The sequence below is a fragment of the Dendrobates tinctorius genome, unplaced genomic scaffold (genome assembly GCF_039654945.1).
Source record: "Dendrobates tinctorius isolate UK_male_01 unplaced genomic scaffold, ASM3965494v1 ptg000057l, whole genome shotgun sequence".
Lineage (NCBI taxonomy): Eukaryota > Metazoa > Chordata > Amphibia > Anura > Dendrobatidae > Dendrobates > Dendrobates tinctorius.
The window spans coordinates 627,485-645,778 of NW_027361725.1; the positions used below are offsets into that span (position 1 = coordinate 627,485).

Genomic DNA, 18,294 nt, shown 5'->3' on the forward strand with positions numbered 1-18,294 from the left:
CGGTTTTCCCCTGCGGTTTGACACCTGGACAATGGAACAGGTGGCAAACTGCTGCGGAATCTGCAGAAAGAATTCACATGCTGCGGATTTAAAACCGCAGCAAATCCGTGCGGAAAAATCTGCAGCATCAGCACTGCGGTTTTCAAATCCCATTGCTATGCATTGTACTGTACAATGTCTGCGGAACTGCTGCGGATCCACAGGGCCAAATCCGCTGCGGATCCGCAGCGTGTGCACACACCCGAAGAACGGTCGGGTCACTTCTTTTAAGCACTTGTCGTCTCCGGAGACCTGAAGTGGTTAAAAGAAGCTGAAGAGCCTGAACATGTGAACGGAGCGGACATCACATAGCAATGGGGGGGGGTTCCACATTAAAAAAACCACACGTCAATTCTTGGGACGTTTTTCTGTGTGGAACAAAATAAATAAAAAAAGCTCTTGAAATTTTACTACTGAATCAAAAGCAGAAAAGTGTTTTTTTGTTTTTACGAAAAAAAAAGTTTTCATATGTGGATTACAGACAGAAAAATGAAGACCAAAAAATGCTGTGTGACTAGTTCTGTTCAGGCAAGGATTTTCTTTATTATTTTACCATGGATTTTTGGGGCACACAGAGACTGTGAAGCCTGCTTTTTGCCCACATGTTCCAATGGCCGTCTGGTGTGCTGATAACCTCGGTCACATTACTGTAGAGTCTTTCATCTGAGGGACACTGATCAGAGTGCCAGCTCAGCAGAATCCGATTCTCTCCGATGAGGAGAAGATGGAGGACAACATTTCTCCATCTTTTCCTTTGTTGATGTCACCCGAGTGCAGGCTGAGGTTTTTCCATGCACCCATAGCCTTGAATAGGCGAGCCTCATCCTAATGACAGGCTGACATTTTTCTTTTCATGTGGGCATTTGATCCATGTAAAAAAAAAACTCATCTGAACAGCCCCATGGAATAATAGTGGTCAGTGTGCTCTCCGTTTTTCCATGGACAACATTCGGATCAGAAAACATGGTTGTATGTATGTAGCCTAAGGCCTCTTTCACACTTCAGTTTTTTGTGTCAGTTAAAATCCGCCAAAAAGGCGGAAAAGCGGGTCCGTTCCTAAATGATGTGAACGGATGGCACAGGATCCGTTTTGTGACGGATCCGCAGAATGAAGAATTTTAAAGGAACCGCTGGCGAGAGAGAGAGAATTTTTTTTCGTCCGCCAGAAAGGATTTCAGGGTTAATTTTCTCCCCGACTTCTCCCTGACTTCCTTTCTCCGGGCATGCGCAATGGAAAATGCGGATCCAACAACAAAAAAAACGTTGCATGGTCCGTCCAAGCATGCCGGCGGACAAAAAAAATTTGACGGTTCCTCACAAAAACGGATCCAACGGATGGTCATCCGTTAAGATCTGCCAGTAATGCAACTCTATGGGGAAAAAAACGGATCCGCAAAAAAAATAGCGGATCCGTTTTTTTCAAAACCTGGCGGATTTTGACTGATGGTCAAAAACGGAACGGAAGTGTGCAAGAGGCCTAAGGGGTATGCATTCAGGCGTCCAGGTAAATCGGTCGGAGATCGGACCTTAATGCACGGAATGTCTGAGGGGCTCCCAACCCAAATATGACCACATCATATGTTTCTATAAAGCTATCACATTGGAGTCGGGAGACCCACGGACAGTCCATACATTAAGGTCCGATTTTCACAGAATGCAACCTAAAGGGAATAAAAGTGTTAAGGCCCCTTTACATTTAGCGATGCACCAGCGATCCCGACCACGATACGACCCTGTCTGGATCGCTGGTGCATCGCTAAATGGTCTCTAGTGAGCTGCCACACAGGCAGATCTCACAGCGATGCAGCAGCGACGCAGTAGGGGTCGTTATTTACCTTTCAGACGCGGCGATCATGACGTTCTCCCGTCCGCATCCACGCGTCGCTCGTTGGCGCCAGCAGGAAGCGCCCGATGAGAAATGGAGCTGCGCGATCAGCGACAGACAGCAGTGGAGCCGGTCGGAGGTAAGTATCACACATAGCAATATCGCTAGCAATATCGCTGCTGCGTCACAAAGTCGGTGACACTATAGCGATATTGCTTGCGATATCGCTATGTGTAAAACCCCCTTTACATTCTTGAGATGGGTGGGGGTCCCAGTAGTCAGACCCCTGCTGGTCTAGACGTTATCACATTTTCCTATGGATAGGTGATAATGAGAGATGAGTGAGCTGAACTGTAAGGTTCAGGGCTCATACCGATGCTGAACTCCGAACACAGACTTCTCCTGGAAGTCCGTTTTAGTGGTCGGAAGTCCAGGCGAGGTCGAGAGAGAGAGACTCTTTTGCAGCCCCTTAGTCCTTACTACATCCATTTTTCAAGCACCAGAGTTTTGTCCCCATTGACTTCAATGGTGTCCAGGGTCTGGTACCCAAACCAAACTTTGGACTAAAGCATGGGTCTGCTCATCTCCTACCTACCAGAGTACCCCTTTAAAATGGATATATCCTAATATATATATATATATCCTCCACAGAGGCAATGCAGGGTTTAGCAGCATCTCATGCAAAGTATATTCATTTCTTATTAACAGCTTAGGAAACCTGCAATTTTTGCTAATAAATTTCCTGTGCAGAAACCCTGGCAGAGCTGATTAGATTTTCCCTTGACTGAATTAATAAAAGAAATCCCACTGTTCCTTGTGACACCTCAATACTCACCATAGAAACAGCAGTTATGTCATGACCATTGAGGGGCGAGCTCCTGTGGGCTTTTATAATACTTCATTATGAAAAGAAAATTACCTGTTAACGTCGTTATATAATAGAGGAGGAGTTTCTTTTTTTTTGGATACAACTTCTATTCCAAAAAAGACTCCGCATTTCCGTCATTGGGAAACAAGGTCTTAAGGGTATGTGCACACGTTGCGGATTCTGCTGTGGTGTACAGTACCATGTAAACCTATGGAAAACCAAATCTGCTGTGTACATGCTGCGGAAAATTCAGCGCAGGTTTGCTGCAGTTTATTTTCCGCAGCATGTCAATTCTTTTGTGCAGATCCGCAGCGTTTTTACACCTCTTCCATTATAGGAATCTGCAAGTGTAAAAACGCAGGCGAAATCCGCACTAAATCTGCTGAAAATCCGCTGTAAATCTGTACTAAATCCACATTAAATCTGCAGGTAAAAAGCAGGTCATTTACCTGCGGATTCAGCAAAATTTGCGAGGAAAAATCCGCAGCCAAATCCACAACGTGTGCGCATACCCTTAAAGGGTTTGCCTGAGGCTAAGTACAGACGGACTTTTTAGCCCTGTGGATTTTTCCTCGCAGAATTGAAGAAATCCGCAGGTCAAATGACCTACATTTTTCCTTCATTTTTCCTGCGGTTTTCTTGCGGTTTTTGTGCGGTTTTCCCCTGCGGATTTGGAGAATGGAGCAGGTGGAAAACCACACAAAAGAAGTGACATGCTGCATATTTTGAACCACAAGAAAACCGCGCGGAAAAATCCGCAGCGTCTGTACAGCGGGTTTTTTTTCTATTGATTAACATGCTGCTGTACATCACAATGCGGATATGCAATGTTTCTGCGCGGTAAAATCCGCTGCGGATCCGCTGGATATCTGCATCGTGTGCACATTGCTTGAGAGTCCCAAAATCGGTGAGCAGTGGCAGAAAATCACTCACCTGTCAAGTCCAGCGCCGCTCCAGCGATCACACTCCAGAGGTCCTCGCAAGTTTTTGGTTATTTTCCAGCAGTTATAACATCATGTATTTAAATATGACTGCTGCAGCCCATCACTGGCCCCAAGTAAGCGTGGCACGCAACCACTGCAGCCCGTGATTGGCTGCAACTATTATGTGGCTCTGCGGAACATCATCGTTGGACGCGGCACAAGTACGCAGCGTCCAGCCCGCAGCGTTTACTGACCGTCTGCGCATACCCTTATGGACGTCTATCTACCGTACATACTTCTTTACATAACTGTGATAATGTATCAAAGGACAATGAGTTTCACAAATCTAAGTTGCAACAGCAATGGAAGCTGAGGAACAGCAACTATGTAAAGAGGACGTGTGTGAGTGCCGCAGCCTAGAGAGGCGCGCGCATTGGGATGCTAGGAAAGTCCCTTTCATTTATTCTGTGGGTTATCGGTCACTGAGATTATTATGTCGGAGGTAAATGCTTGCAACTCTCAGGATTTGTGTAAAATATCCGCCCTATAGTCATGGATCTGCTGAGAATTTTCAAATGCACGCAGATTTAATATTTTTTTGTGCTCAAATTAAAAAGTGCAAGACATTTGCCCTGTGTGAACTCAACCCTGGAGAATGATTTCACCTTTGTGTCCTAATTAGGGTCCATAGGAGTATATGTGGCCCAAGGGAGTGGCTAGCAGGAGTGATCAGTCGTCTGATACTCAGAAGATGCCAGATCGCTCCGGAAGGTATTTAGTGGCAAACTTGTCTGTATTCACAATAAGTGCAGCTATTTGTAACTATTAAAAAACACATTAGTTATTTGCAGTCCAGATGTGTAGAAATTCTCCCTATGTTCACGTCTGCAGTGCTTATAGGATACCGTTAGAGTTATGCTATAAGTGGTCAGGTAACTCTTCAATGCTAATTAATGGGGAAAAACAAAAAAGGTTTAGACCTTGTTCAGGAAACAGTGCTAGCATTTGTATTAGGCCGGGATTACACTACCATGTGTGATGCGAGAAACTCGCACTCAGGACCGGACCTGCGGCTGTATGTATTTCTAGTGCCGGGTGTTGAGGCGAGGGACATGTGTGAGTTTCTCGCATCACACACGGTAGTGTGATCCCGTCCCTAGGCCAGGGTCAGACTTGCGAGAAACTCGCACGTCAATACTCGGGACTGGAGTGTGCGGCTGCATGCAGCTGAGTGCTCTGATCCCGAGTGCCAGCGGCAGTGCCGGGTATTGACGGGCGAGTTTCTCGTGTGACCCTTGGCCTTAGGCTACATTCCCACTATGGGGGGTTTTTTTTTTTTGTTTTTTTTTACACTGCATATTTAAAAAAAAAAAAAACAATGCAAGTAAGGGTATGTGCTCACATTGCGGATTCGTGTGCGGATTTTTCCGCATGGAATCTGCAGAATCCGCAGGTCAAAATGCCTGTGGATTCCTATAATGGAATAGATGTAAAAAGGCTGCGGAATCCGCATAAAGAATTGACGTGCTGTGGAAAATAAACCGCTGCATTTCCACGTGGAATTTTCCACAACATGTGCACAGCGACTTTTGTTTTCCATGGGATGTACAGTACCATGTTATCCTATGGAAAACTGCTGGGGATCCGCAGGGCCAAATCCGCTGTGGATCCGCAGATGAATCCGCAACGTGTGCACATACCCCTAACCTATTTCACTTAATAGGTGCAGAAAATCTGCAACATTAAGAACTCAATGTGGGAACAGCGCCTTTCACTTTTGAAATGCAAGTTCTCTGTTACCAACCAGCCACTATTCAGATGCAAAAATGCATGTAGCCATCTGAGTTCCTGTGCTCTTATGTCTGTTTTTATTTTTGTCGTTTTTTATTTAATGGAACTTTTTTTTTTTCTTAAAAAAAAAAAAGTCCTGAACACAATACTGCCCCCCCAAAAAATGTAAACTTAGAATTATTAATAAATGGGTTACCTTGTACCAACCTTATTCCATGTGCCACATGAGTGTATTGGACATTAGGGGAGGTTCAGGTCTCCTGCTTACACATTAGATGGTTGGTCACACCAAAAATTGACATTTATCTAAGGACTTGGTCAGTATTTAACATCAGTAAAAGCCAAAACCAGGAGTGGTATTAGGGTAAGTGCACACGTAGTTTTTAGGGTGTGGGGATTTTGTTGGAAAATCCGCATTTATCTGCGGTTTGCCCTGTGGTTTGACACCTCATAATGATAAGGTGTGAAACCGCGCAAATAATTGACATGCTGCGGATTGTATCCCGCAGCAATGCCGCATGGAGAAATCTGCAGCATGTGCACAGCATTTTTCCCCCCCCCCCCATAGGAAATAAAGGTACTGTACAACGCAGCAGAATCCGCAGCGTGTGCACATACCCATATACTTTTCCTCTGATTGTAAAACCAGGAGTGGAACAAATACTAACTACTAAATTTATGCCTTTCAGAGAGGGTAATTCCAAAAAAAAAAATGGGTATAATGTACTGATGCGGGGTAGGAAGGTTACAATTCCTGGTACCCCCCCCCGATATCCTGAGAATGGGGCTCTGCCGTGCCTTGTATTGAATGGAGCAGAGGTGTGCGTGATCGACATCCGCTCCATTTAACTTCTGGAGACATCTGAACTGAGTATTTCCTTCAGTGCTATTGACAATGATTATATATTTTGCAGCAATTCATGACCATAACATTAAGTTATAGAGCCCCCTAAAAGTGTGTGGTTATTGCCCCTATTACTGATTGGTCGCTGCTCGCCCTAGTAGCTCAGGCAGCAGATTGCTTGTGGGGTTAGCAGCCCCTCCATTGTACACTCTTGAATGATGTACAGTATGTTGAGAACCAGCAGCCCATTTGATAAAGGGGAAAGTATAGAGCAGCTTGCAGAAACACTATCAGAAAAGAAGTGGGAGGCTGGCGTGGGCTTGTGCACTGCTTACAATGCAAGCCTGCGAGCAGCGACAAGGATGCAAGCGGAAAGAAACTTTTAAGACAGATCTGATGGAAGAAGATCTGTGCTGGGTATACAGACATTATACTCACATTCCTATCACCATGAAGAACAAAGCAAACTGTCATAAAACAATTGCAGGTAGTAACTGTGCAGAAGGTGGAAGAAGGCACTATTACAATGGAGCCGCACATTGGCCATGCACAGCGATTACCAGGACACCACGGTGCAATATCAGTGGCGTTGGTGTCATGGCGTCTGCACAGGTACCCTCATTGTACACCCGCTCCAAAAATATCCTAAGATTTTCTTAATTTATCGGCCTCAGGTTGGATGGTGCCCTATGTGGCTCCTTCAGTTGTTCCCTATAGTGTATACTTACAGTAACCTACAGAGAAACATCCGCTGACATGCCATTCGCCCTGACTGCTGCAGACAGTCACAGGCTTCAGCGGTCCCGTGACATCGAGATGGTGTACTCATTGATTCCGGGGCCAATATTGACCATCAGAGCAGCTAGCAATGCATCTACAAGGATAACAGACTGTAAATATGTGCACGTTTCTGTGTTTTTTTTTTTTTGTTTTTTTTTTGTTTTTTTTGTAGCTCCGTATTATCCGTTCCAAACTTATGCCCCCACCCCTCTAAAACCATTAGGACACGTTCAGTAACGTCCATTTTGGTGGAGTCGGTAGTTAATGGACTAACTCCTACAATTTATCATATATTTTATTATCGTAGTGGGCGATGGAGTTTAGTATAATGCTGATTTATTTTCCATGCTGTCAGGGTTGGACTGGCCCACCAGAGAACTGGAGAATCCTCCGGTGGGCCCTGGCTGCTTCTTCAGGATAGTTCATAGTGCAAACCTTGCAGCTGCTCTGGGGCTCTTCACTCTTGAGTGGGGGAGAAAGGTGCGCACCCAGAACCAAATCCTCTGGTGGGCCCAATGTTCTTCAGTCTGACACTGCATGCTGTTATTCTCTACAGTTATATTTCCACCCCAATTCTTAGGGTCCCGTTTCACATAGCGACGCACCAGCGATCCCGACAACGATACGACCTGGTAAGGATCGCGGGTGTGTCGTTACATGGTCGCTAGAAAGCTGCCAAACAGGCAGATCTACTCACTGATGCAGCAACGATCCGGCGATCCATGTAACGACCTCGGTGGTCGTTCGGACCTTGTCACACAGCAGCGATTCTGACGACTCCCGCCTGCGTCCCTGAGTTCTGCGTCGCCAACGAGGTCACTTGTCGGTGTCAAACACAGCGATGCGTGCTGGCCAGCGGGACACCAGCGATCAAAAAATGGCTCAGGACATTCGAGCACGATCAGCGATATCCAGCGGCCGGTCGCCGCTATGTGTCACATGTAGCGAAATCGCTGGCGAGGTGGCTGTTGCGTCACAAAATCTGTGTCGTTTCAGCGATCTCGCTATGTAAGATGGGACCTTTAGTTTCATGGTGCCGATTTACTGCTGTGGATTCCTCTATGGATACACACAGGTTTTCTGCCGAGAATCTGTCACATGTGAACATGCCCCTGTTGTTTGATACTCCGACTGATAATAGAGGGCGAGAGACCACTATAATATACTTGAACAGGGTGTTTCGGCTGTCTGGGTCTGCACATGTCCCCACAGATGCCTGCGTATGTATTTAATTTTATAAGTTCATCTAACGTTTTACTTTTAAAACCAAACTTCGCCATAAACTATTGGACTTTCTTCCAAGCGTCTTCGCCCTATGGCGGTGGCAGTGGGGTCATCCTCTCCATGGCTCCTGTAACAGTCTGTGCAAGTCAGGGCAATGCCTGCAGCACTCAGATTCCTGTGCTTTCATTTTAGCACAGGAGGAGGGGGAAGGAGAGGAAGTGACGACTCTATGGAGTTAAACAAAGTCAGAAAACAATTTTTTTTTTTTTTATGGACTGGGAGTTGTTGGCTGTGAGATCTCTGCTAGAAGTCGCTCAGGGTGGGCACCCCATTTGTGACCCCCTTGGCCTGGTTCTAGATTTTTGGTTGCAATTTTTTTAGTTATTTTTTTTAAAGGGATTTTCTATTTACTCCTGAACTTCTCCAGCTTGTGTGGAGTTTGTGCAGTGCAATTGACAGGGCAGGAGGGCACCCCAGACAGCCAAGCGGCCCCCAAAATAAGTGCTGAGCATGATACTGGAGCTTGCAAGTCTCACAAAGGTTTGTTGTGTTATTATTCCTTTATTGCTTCCTATGAAGTGCGCCTTATTCACTGCATTTTATTATTTTTTTTTCTGTCATATCTGTCACCGGGTATGGTGTCAATGTGCAGCACCAAATATTATATAAAGGGTTGTTGTCATTGTAAACTCTGAATTGCGTCTCGTCCCCCCACCTATACCTTTGCCGTGTGCATCATTGGGCTATGTGCCCACAATGCGTTTTTGAAGCTGCGTAATTTTGAAAATCTGCAACGGGAAAAAACTCTTCATAGGAGATTGGCCTTTTGCTACGACTAGGCAAAAGTTGCAAAGTTTTACTTTAAGTAAACAGGTATAAATATACTGCAAATGGATAACTTATTTTACACAGATAATTTGAGAGCCTTTATGGCAAAACTGAGACGTTTTTGGTTTTTTTAACGTGAAATGCACTGCATTGTTCCACCCGGTGATGCCATCTTCACTAAAGTAAATGAGGCTGAGCTGCAATACCACATGCAACCTGTGGACAGGTGTGGCACTGTTGGGGAAGAAACTAGTCAGTTTTCTTTTCCTGGACAATGCCATTAGGTTGGATTCGCCCATGCATGGACTCTTAACTCATCAGCCTCATATATCTAAAGCTTCATTCACACCTCCGTGTTTAAACATGGTGCATGAGGGGGGGGAGCTGTGTATCATCAGTGTTTCCTTTTTGAAAGTAGTTTTGTTTTGTCTTTCTTCATGATGTGTAACTAAATGACAACGCTTCACTGATATATTGCAATGTTGAATACGTACACTGATGCCATCCGAGGGCCATATGTGTTTTTCTGGGACTGATAGCCTCGTATTGTCCCTTTTTTTTTTTTTTTTTTTTTTTTTTCTTTCATCCGTGATACCGGAAAAATAAAAGACATGTCTCAGAGTTTTGCACGGACACACTGTCTGTGGGGCAAAAAAAAAGGGAATCGGACCATAGTTTATAGTGGGTTTGTGTTGTATCCTTGGGGAGGGGGGAAGGATACAACCCGGACATCTGAACGAGGCTGTAGATTTTGGGCTAGAAGACCTGCGGCCAGTCGGTGTGTAAGGCTACTTTCAGACTTGCGTTACCAGGCGCAGCGCTCGGCTGCTGCTAAGCTCCGCCCCAGACACGCCCCCTCCGGTCAGCTCCTCCTATGGTCGCATTACGCTGCATGCGATCAGTGTACCCTATACTTAGCGTTGGGTACGCTGGCCATGCGCGAGTATGTTTTTGCCGACGCATGCGCCCTTTTTGTGCTGCGCCGAGCGCACAAAAATGCAACAAGGTGCGTTTGGCGCACGGCGGCACAGCGCAAAAAGGGCGCCGGCACCGGCAAAAACATGCCAGCGTACCCAACGTTAAATGTAGGGTACGCTGATCGCATGCAGCGCCATGCGACCATAGGAGGAGCTGACCCGAGGGGGCGCGGCCTAGGGCGGAGCTTAGCGGCAGCCGAGCGCTGCGCCTGGTAACGCTAGTCTGAAAGTAGCCTAAATCTGGCATTCTAGTAAGGCCAGGTGCTTCTGTGGTTTCCAAAGTGCCTAAATATGCAGCCGCGGGGTCTCAAACATATTATTCGAGCACGCCGAAGACACTAAGCACAGGAGCATGCTTAGATAACGCCTTATCCGAGCACGTTCGCTCATCACTAATGCCTATGAAGCTGGGGAGTCCAGATCAGGAGGCCTTGCCTGATCCATGACGCGCCAATGTCTGTATGTAGCATAACCCTCCAGATTAATTTCTTGTAATCCAGTTGGGCAAGTTTTATGAGCCTTTCCATCCACTGACTGGGTGGAAATCTTGCAGATGGTTACTAAAGAACACATTGACTTTATAGCTACGATACATAACCTTTAATTAAACGATGATTGCGTTTTATTTGAACATAACTTGAAAATGCTGTTGTCAGAGCAGCTGTGCTGCCTATGGTGGAAATGTTTGCATGCAGGATCTCCGTCTGCAGCGCTGGGCATCTCTGCAGGATCAGCAAACTATTTATTTTGTAAGGGACCGTCTGACTGTCTCATGATGTCTGCTGTTAGGAGACACAAAGATCAAATGCTTTTGATTGTTTTATCCATCTCAATCAATAGATAAAAATCCGGAGGACGATCAGTGTCAGATGTCTGGCTCTCCTTATTACTTTATTTAGTCGTAAACTTATGATATATTCTAAGGGCTGTTGGGGAAATTCCTGTTAGTTGAACACTCATTTAAAGGAAACCTGTCACTAGGATCCACCGTCTATATGGGCGTTTAGGAAGCTGAATTAAACGATTCCTTGATATCTATGATCCGATATCTTATTCCAGAAAAATCAACGTTTTTCTTTTAATGTAAATGAGCTGTTAAGATCTATGGGCCAGACATAGATCTCCCTGAGCATTTTATATGAAAAGGGGGATTAACAGTTAAGAAAAAATATTGCAGTCAATCTTCTTGGCATTGCATTAAAAAAATAAACAACTAATGCACAAAGTGAAATTAATTCACGTTAGCTTTGTAGGTCGTCTGCAATCCATTGCTACTGGTACAATATGTTCCTTCCTATAAGCGTTGGACCCGGCGGTGTAGATGTGTAACCAGACCAGCAATGCTGCCCTTTCCTGCAGGCCAAAGATCACATTTCAACATAACCTAGATGTAATATACTATATTGTAGGTACAGCATGATTAATGCACGGTATGGCTTTTTTAATATAACTTGTGTTTATATTTTTACATACATTATTGAGACACCTGTTATGACTAGTCTCATTTTGATAGCTTGAGGATATATGCAGATATCAAGTATTTGGTGCAGAAATTTCTGCACCACTTGTGCATCTCTTAGCAGGAAAAAGGCAGCAGCAAAAGCGCTGTTCTTTTTGTGCAGATTTTTCCCCACTCATTAGTATGGAGTGAAATATGCAGCAAAAAACGCTGAACGAATTGGCGTGCGGCAGATATAAATCTGCAAGTTACAAATGAGCAACGTGTGCACAAGACTTCAGGAATCTCATTCACTTTGGCATTAGGAAACCACTCCGGTTTGGTGGCAAATCTGCACTGCAAAAACTTAGCCTTAGGCTGGAGTCACACTAACCAACGCAAAATACGGTCAGTATTTTAAATGCGTAATACGGATGACAGACCCCTAAATAGTGCTCCGTATGTCATCCGTAATCAAGGTGTGGTCGCGTATTTTGTGCATGTGAGCATCCGTATGTAATCCGTATGACGAGATTTTCTTGCCGGCTTGCAAAATGGACATATAATGGAGCCCTATGACAGTTTTAATAAAGAAATGAAAGAATAGATATATACTCATAGAATGCGCATATATATATATATATATATATATATATATATATATATGTGTGTGCAATGTGTATATATCTATTATTTCTTTCTTTATTAAACCTGTCAGTGTGAGTTTACTGTATAGCGCACTGAATTGCCGGCTTTGGTAAAAGACACCGGGTGCGTATTTCTCGCAAGTCACATGTGTGGTCCGTGTGTAATCTGCATTTTTTGCGCACCCATAGACTTGCATTGGCGTACTACGGCTGTAGTACGCTGACAATCGCAGCATGCTGCGAGTGGCATGGAGCGTAAGATACGGAGGAGAAATATACGGCTGGTGCGAGTGACCCCATAAAGAATCATTGGTCCGTGTCTAATGCGTGCTTTTTGCGCCTCTCACTCTCCCGTATTCCTCGCCAGTGTGACTCCGGCCTTAGGCTGGGATCACACATTCGAGAAACATGGCCGAGTCTCGCATCTTAATACCCAGCACTGCCGTCGGCACTCGGGAGCGGAGCGTGCGGCCGCATAGAAATACATGCAGTTTAACGCTCCGCTCCTGAATGCCGGGTATTAACATGCGAGACTCGGCTGCGCTTCTCGCATGTGTGATCCCAGCCTTCAAGGGATTTTCTGGGCACTTAGACTGGTGGGGGTCCGACTTCACCGAACAGCTTTTCATTGCTCCGACAGCTGCCAAATACGGCTTCAAAGCAGTGTGTAGCAGCAGCTGCCAGGTACTGCAGAACGGTTACAAGGCCCCGATTCATTCACTAGGGTGTTTGTTTTTTTTGTTTGTTTTTTTTTCTCTTTTTTTTTTTTTTTTTTCCCGACATGCTTACTCAAGCCCTATCCTGACAGAGCTGTCTGGGACTGATGTAATAAAAAAAAGCCAAATTGCAAAATTTTTGTGCAACTTCAGTAATTTTGAATGATTTTTCTAAGCCATTTTGGTGAAACAACTTGTTGAATCGGGGCTGTGTTTTTATATCTGGCTGCCACCATAGGTTATAACACCTGATTATTGGGGGTGTCGGACTTCCACCAATCTGATGTTGATGACCAATACATGGATCGGTCATTAATATGGCGTGAACTGACAACCCCTTTATCCGTAACAACTAAGGAGTTATGAATCTTACAATACCATGTTGTAGTCAAAAGCAAAGCAACATGTTTTTTCCTAGATCTAATAAATCACTCACTTGCTTACAATGTGGTTATTTGATCAGACCACCCAAGACTATTGTGTTGCCAAACTTTTTGCTTTCAAGATGTAGGAACCTGTGCTAAGAAATGACCACACAATCTGATAATGAAGTCTAAAGAGTAGAGATCGCTGTTACGTCACAAAAGTTGTCACTCAGCAGCGATCTCGCTACCGAGATCGCTTAGTGAGACGGGGCCTTAAATGAAATGTACTTTTTTTTTTTTTTTTTTTTTTCAGGTGGGTTTGGTCAGTAACTAACTGGCTTAGAAAAGGACTTAATGAATGTCAAAAAGAATTAACATAAGCACTGAGATGTAAAAAATGCCTTGCTTGTGCACATGTTCAGTCTTTTGTCAATCACTTTAATCACTGTTTAAAGAATGATGATAAAAACTAACAAACTGGCCAAACACTGATCCAAAACCCTGATTGTAACATACCAGAAAAATCCTGGATATCTGAATGAGGCCTTAGTAGTATCTTGGCTGGGATTAAGGAGACTGTCAGGGCCCGTCACACATGGTGACTCACCAGCGATCCCGACAACGATATCAACTTGTCAGGATCGCTGGTGTGTCGCTACATGATCGCTGGTGAGCTGTCAAACAGACAGCTTCACCAGCGATCAGCACCAGCGACGCCGAGCGCGCGGCGTCGCTGTGTACGTTAGTTGCCGAGCGCGCGGCGTCGCTGTGTACGTTAGTTACCAGCGCGCTGATGCAGGGAGCTGGTAACTAAGGTACACATCGGGTTTCTAAGCACCACGCGCTGCTTAGAAACCCTGCGTTTACCTTAGTTGCCAGCGCGCTGATCGCTGGTCTCCCGCCTGTCACACGCAGCGATGTGTGCTGGCCAGCGGGAGACCAGCGATCAAAAAAAATGTCCTGGCCATTCCAGGATGATCAGCGATACCCGGCAGGGGGGCCGGTCGCTGGTCAGTGTCACACACACAGCGATCTCGCTGGTGAGATCGCTGTTGCGTCACAAAACTTGTGACGCAGCAGCTATCTCGCTAGTGAGATCGCTGTGTGTGACGGGGGCTTAAGGCTTTGTTCGTGCTAAGATAAGGTCACAGGACTATTTTCTCCCCATATGAGAAACTGCCCAAATCAGACTCTGATCAGATTGGGATCCATATTTCTCAGAGGTGGAGAGAGAGAAAAAAAAAGTCTCCACTCACTTCAGTCAGTCTATGAAATTCAAATCGTTCTGTCATTGCTGATTTTGATCAAACACTAAATCAAAATCGGACATGTTAATAAATTTTTCCCTGGACCACTCTGTCCAAGGAAAAAGCGAATATATGCACAACCCCACCATTGGTACGAGTGTGATCCATCACAACCACTGATAGCACCCATCCGGTTTAATTGGCCGTGCGCCCAAGCCCTAAGGGGTATGGTTTTCATTTCTAACAGATTTTGATTAAAATGGTAGCCTTAAGATGCCACTGACTTGCAATCGTGCTGAGCTCTGGTGTATGTCGGTTTTGCACTGGAGCCAATTCGTTAGCAAAATGTAGATTGTTAATCATTTTTCTATCCTGATGTGTTCCATGGGTGTGCACAGCCTATTTCGTTGGGGTGTGCCTTTTAGAAGAAATATTCCACGTAGTGATCCACACCCCACTAAATCCATGGAGCACACCTCCAAAACTATTTTATCGGCCTTCCATCCAGTAGATTTAGAACTGTGCCATGTAGTAAAACCAGAGGCAAAGGCAATATATTACTAAATATAATGGCGTCCAAGCAGTAATACCATATAGACAATGCTAACCTCATCATACCAGACATAGTCCTATGAAATGGATAAATTAGTGTCAAAATGAATGCATAATACTGTACCGGTGGATCACAATCACATTGACTTTAGAATTCTTGTTACGTGCTCTTGCTTTATTTTTGGATGCCTTTTACATAAGAAAACTCAGTTAACTAGTAGTGATGAGTGAACGTGCTGGGATAAGGTGTTATCTGGGCATGCTCGAGTGCTAACAGTGACTTCAGCGTGCTCGATTAATATGTTTAAGTCCCCGCAGCTGCATGTCTCCCAGCTCTTCCACAGCCGCAAAACATGCTGGGATTGCTTGTTTGTTAGACAATCCCTGCATCCATCGAACCCCAATCAAGTTAGTTTTAGTTATTTTTCTGCAAGTATGGAAGATAAATGTCCATCTGTGTCGCTAGCTTCCGAACTCGGGTGCTCCTCCCTCCTCAGAGCATCTGGAGACGCAACACTGACTACACTACTTGCACAGTGTCGATTGGGGAGCTGCGCATGCTCACTGAAGCTGTGTGTAGTACCCAGCTTCGCGGACTGTGCGGCTGCAGATGCTCGTCACGGCGCATGCGCGGCTCACTGACACTGCGCAAGCGCGGCTCCATGATACACTGCGCAAGTGAAGGATTTTCAAAACTGATTTTAGTGACGTCGGCACAACCCTGGGAACAATGTTCAAATTGCATGGGCGGCGACAACCATGGCTGAACCCAATGAATCACACCCCACGGCTAAATGAGCAAGTACAATTTAACTGTATCAAGTGCTTTTTGCATATGTTTACAGCACTGTTTTTGATGGAAAAAATGGCTGCAGACTTGTGATGCCTCACATCGCGTGCACTGCACACTGTGAGGATTCTGTGGGCGCCGGTAGTCATGTGACTGCAAGTATGATGTTGTCTTCATATTTCCAACCACATTCCGACTAAATGCATTGAAGGAGGCTGTGCGCATTTAGTCGGCATGTGACCAGATGCAAATAATAGACTTCGAGTAATTATCTGTCATTTACACACTATATATTTATTATATTTTTCTCTCTATCGGTGAAAGGTGGCAATTCATCTGCCGCGTAAATTAAAGTGACAGGTTAAATTAGATATAAAGATGTCGGTGACATATATAATTAGTACAGTGTGTGCAGCTTACTGTTCATATATTAATTTTTTTGAAAAAAATGGCATGGGCTCCTGTGTAATTTTTGCAACCGGCAGAGGGAAAACAGATGGCTGGAGGCAGATGTTTATAGCCTGGGAAGGGGGTAATACCCATGGAGCTTCCCAGGCTATTAATATCAGCACAAAACATCAGCTCTCGGCCGCCCCAGAAAAGGCACCAATTCTGGCACTTCCCTCTTGCCCTGGTGAGGTGGCAGGTGGGGTGATAGTTGGTGAGGTTGATGTCACCTTTATATTCTCAGGAGACATCAAGCCCAGAGGTTAGCAATGGAGAGGTGTCAATAAGATGCCCCCATTACTAACACCATAGTGATATTGTACAAAAACACACCCAGAATAAAGTCATTTGATTGAAATTATGACACCGACTCCTTTAATGAATCTGAATTAAATCATAACTCACGTCATCGTCCAGTTCACTGAAGCCATTGTCCCCTGTAAAAATTAAAATAATAAACAAGAGTATTCCTCCCCTGTCCGCCGAGAAGATAAGATAATTTTGTCCCGTCCAGTGACAAATAGATGTCAGGCTGCATTGTTGCATGATGTGACCATACAGCCTGCCATCGTGCTGAGACAGTCTGATTACAGTTATGAAAAAAATCACAGATGAGCTGTGACTCATAGCCTAACATTGGTCTGAGTACTTTATTTTTTTTTATTATTTTATTTTTTTTTTTATTTTTTTTTTTATCTGATTGCAGTAGCCTGTTTTCCTTGCAGATGAGTATGAGCGCTGAGGCCGGAGAACCTTCTTAAGAAAAAAGTGTGTTTAAGCCAGAGGATGACCAAAATGGCACTGTTTTCGACTCCCTTCGTTCAATATAGCTTTGTGGATAAGTTTAACATATGCAGTGTAAACAGATTCTTGACTGCAATACCAGAGGCAAGCTATGATGAGAGTGGCACTATTTCTAGAAAAATTCTATCTATGTGTGTATTATATCAACAAAAAAAAAAGGACCACCAAAATAATAGTGGTGTGAACTTATTAATTGCCTAGTGGCGTGGCGACGTTTTCGGACATGACAATCCTTTCTCAAGCCTTAGAAAGGATTGTCATATCCGAAACGTCGCCACGCTGCTAGGTAATTAAAAAGTTCACACCACTATTATTTTGGTGCTGCTTTTTTTTTTTTTTTTTTTTTTTTTGCTATTATCTAAGGACATTGAGGTGTCTGGAGAAGCGTGCACTGCTTTAAGGTATTTTGTGCTGTTCCTATTAGATATACAGTATCTATCTCTTCTTGTGCATACATGACATACGGGTATATATTTGTAATTTATTTTGCTGCTTTATATTTGCATGATTTCTGCAGGTGTCTGCCCCTATATACGCAATCACAGTCTGCTGTGATTTATTGCCTCTTTTTTATATATGTGCATTTTCTCCATTTATCAAAAGATCTATTTGAGCAGCATACTTTTTAGTGTGTTTTTTTTAATGATAGAAAAGCTTTCATACTACTGAAAAAATGCAAGTGTTTTAAATGCATTGAAAGTGAACTTTGCACTTTAAGGCTCAGCAAAAAATTTACATGTTGCTGATCTAAAACCTTAAGCTCTTCTCAATGTATGCCTCAGATAACTCATGCACATGCTGCAAAATATTTCTTAAAAATCCTATTTGCTATGATAACGCTGTGAAACGCAGCAGATTTTCTGCCAACCATTGGTACTTATTCACATGCTGCAGTCAAGTGTTAAAAAAAAACCCACTGCTTTTTTCAGTTCCAACCCTAAGATCAAAATTGGGCATGTCTCCATGAATTTCCATGGACTACTCTGTCCATGAAAAATCAGACGTATGAATAGCCCCATCACAGGTACAAGTTCTGTCTGTGAAAATCTGATATCTGAATGATGCCTTATGCAGTGGAAAATCTGCTGCATTTTCTCTACATGAGAGCATAGCTAAATACGCTATGCATATTCTGCTTGGAAAATCAGGACAGTAAATTTACTGCCCTCCCCGTAGTCCTCCATACAGC

General features: G+C 44.2%; 2 protein-coding genes across 4 annotated transcripts in view; one reads left to right on the forward strand and one right to left on the reverse strand.

Moving 5' to 3' along the window:
• Window positions 1–5,677, reverse strand: part of LOC141091889 (prostaglandin reductase 2-like) — a 137,582-nt gene extending 131,905 nt beyond the window's left edge. Inside the window, exon 1 of one of the 2 annotated variants that reach the window (XM_073577648.1) lies at window positions 5,654–5,677. The gene's annotated coding sequence lies outside the window, so the exon portion shown is untranslated. Of the gene's footprint in view, window positions 1–3,665; window positions 3,689–5,653 lie in introns of those variants that run through there. The other variant, XM_073577647.1, reaches the window with a different exon arrangement.
• The window catches only part of MIDEAS (mitotic deacetylase associated SANT domain protein), a 104,458-nt gene continuing 90,498 nt past the window's right edge, over window positions 4,335–18,294 (forward strand). The window contains exon 1 of one of the 2 annotated variants that reach the window (XM_073577641.1): window positions 4,335–4,426. The gene's annotated coding sequence lies outside the window, so the exon portion shown is untranslated. Of the gene's footprint in view, window positions 4,427–8,610; window positions 8,835–18,294 lie in introns of those variants that run through there. The other variant, XM_073577642.1, reaches the window with a different exon arrangement.